The following is a 2,500-nucleotide window of genomic DNA, read 5'->3' as shown; positions in this document are numbered from 1 at the left end:
AACCTAACCTACGTTGGGCCCTAACCTAACCTACGTTGGGCCCTAACCTAACCTACGTTGGGCCCTAACCTAACCTACGTTGGGCCCTAACCTAACCTACGTTGGGCCCTAACCTAACCTACGTTGGGCCCTAACCTAACCTACGTTGGGCCCTAACCTAACCTACGTTGGGCCCTAACCTAACCTACGTTGGGCCCTAACCTAACCTACGTTGGGCCCTAACCTAACCTACGTTGGGCCCTAACCTAACCTGTAATTGTTATATGAATTGAAACATTCATGTAGCGTTGCCTAATCGCAACCCTCTCAACATAGGTCAGTGCTCGCACTCTCTGGTGTCCTGCGTATTGATTCATGTTACGGTGCGTACCCTCACAACATCTAGCGAGTGGTGCGTACGTTCCACATGGTCCCGCTATCCACTGTAATGTGTACTGCTGTAAGACTTATATCGCTCCCCTGTCGCCTCTAGTTCGTCAGGCGGGAGTTTGCGTGTTCAATGAGCTTCGCAGCTGTGCAATGGCATTCGCATACGTACGCGGGCCACCTTCCACGTGTTCTCTCGTGCATACGTCGCAGCATGTATGTGGGCTGATGTGGCGTGTCGTGACGCATATCATCCAGGCATGCAAGACCCACTGAATTTGCAAATGTAGATGGACGTCTACGTTTGCTGCCCAAGTTACGCAAATGAACTGGAAATCCGTTGTTGCGCGGTTGTATACGCTGGAGGTGAATCATTGATTGCGACAATCGGTACAGGTATTAACTGGTTGCTTCAGCGACACCCGTCATACCCACGAACGTGAGTGGGCATGTGGGTATGAAGCGATACGCGGCGGTGGCTGGGTGGGACCGTCCCCGGCCGGTGAGGGGGGAGCGCCCGGCGTGCTGGCCGCGCGCTGCGTGGGTGCACGCGCTACAGCCGGCTGGTGGGGGCGCCCAGTGGCAGGCGCGCCGGCCGACGGACGCGGCAGGCGGCGCAGCTGCGCGCCGGCGCACCCAACGCGCGGCGCCGTGCGGCCAAAGTGGGTCCTCGCGGGCCCGGTGCGAAGCGCGGTGGACATCTGCAGTGTGCTGGTCCGATTGAGGACTGTGTGCGTTGAGGATGCGCCGCCGCCCGGCACTCGGCGCCGCGACGCCGTCTGCTGCTCGGTCGCCCCCGCGGTTCTCGCAGGTGGTTTGTATCGCAGCTGTGCGGATGTGTTGGCGCGTGCGCTGTGCTGGGAGAGTTCGCTTTGGCACCCAAGTGGGGCTCTGCCCCTCTGTGGCGCTGGCGTTGGAGCTGCCCGGCCACTGTTTGTGGCCGCGTGTTGTCTCCCGCCGGCAACACCACGACAGCACGCTCCCGGGCCTCTGTCGGCAGCGGCAAGCTCAGTTGGGAGCACGGGTGGTCGCACTGAAAGCGTCTACTCGCCTATCTCCGGGCGATTGCGCCTCTCTCGAACCCGACCAAGTACTTAGGACGGCGCTGCGCGCCGCCGGGACCTGAGAGGGTTTCGAGGTGTATCGTGCAGGGGAGCCCAGCCTCCTCCTGTTTGCGGAATAATTGAGCGGACGCTTGCGTGTTCGCGCGGGCCTCCGGGACACACTCCCGGGCGGCCGGCTGCTCAGCTCTAGTTGACGCAGCTCCCTGGTTGATCCTGCCAGTAGTCATATGCTTGTCTCAAAGATTAAGCCATGCATGTCTCAGTACAAGCCGCATTAAGGTGAAACCGCGAATGGCTCATTAAATCAGTTATGGTTCCTTAGATCGTACCCACGTTACTTGGATAACTGTGGTAATTCTAGAGCTAATACATGCAAACAGAGTCCCGACCAGAGATGGAAGGGACGCTTTTATTAGATCAAAACCAATCGGTCGGCTCGTCCGGTCCGTTTGCCTTGGTGACTCTGAATAACTTTGGGCTGATCGCACGGTCCTCGTACCGGCGACGCATCTTTCAAATGTCTGCCTTATCAACTGTCGATGGTAGGTTCTGCGCCTACCATGGTTGTAACGGGTAACGGGGAATCAGGGTTCGATTCCGGAGAGGGAGCCTGAGAAACGGCTACCACATCCAAGGAAGGCAGCAGGCGCGCAAATTACCCACTCCCGGCACGGGGAGGTAGTGACGAAAAATAACGATACGGGACTCATCCGAGGCCCCGTAATCGGAATGAGTACACTTTAAATCCTTTAACGAGTATCTATTGGAGGGCAAGTCTGGTGCCAGCAGCCGCGGTAATTCCAGCTCCAATAGCGTATATTAAAGTTGTTGCGGTTAAAAAGCTCGTAGTTGGATTTGTGTCCCACGCTGTTGGTTCACCGCCCGTCGGTGTTTAACTGGCATGTATCGTGGGACGTCCTGCCGGTGGGGCGAGCCGAAGGCGTGCGACCGCCTCGTGCGTGCTCGTGCGTCCCGAGGCGGACCCCGTTGAAATCCTACCAGGGTGCTCTTTATTGAGTGTCTCGGTGGGCCGGCACGTTTACTTTGAACAAATTAGAGTGCTTAAAGCA

At 57.7% G+C, this 2,500-nt stretch overlaps 1 non-coding gene across 1 annotated transcript in view; it reads left to right on the top strand.

Moving 5' to 3' along the window:
• Nucleotides 1-1,630: 1,630 nt before the first annotated feature.
• LOC126197180 (small subunit ribosomal RNA) overlaps nt 1,631-2,500 on the top strand; it is a 1,909-nt gene continuing 1,039 nt past the window's right edge. The window contains exon 1 of the ribosomal RNA XR_007539570.1: nt 1,631-2,500. This exon is cut by the window's right edge and continues 1,039 nt beyond it. This is a non-coding gene — a ribosomal RNA (small subunit ribosomal RNA).

The sequence above is a fragment of the Schistocerca nitens genome, chromosome 7, assembly GCF_023898315.1.
Source record: "Schistocerca nitens isolate TAMUIC-IGC-003100 chromosome 7, iqSchNite1.1, whole genome shotgun sequence".
NCBI lineage: Eukaryota > Metazoa > Arthropoda > Insecta > Orthoptera > Acrididae > Schistocerca > Schistocerca nitens.
Note: the sequence above shows the minus strand (reverse complement) of the source record. Positions and strands in the feature narration are given on the sequence as shown.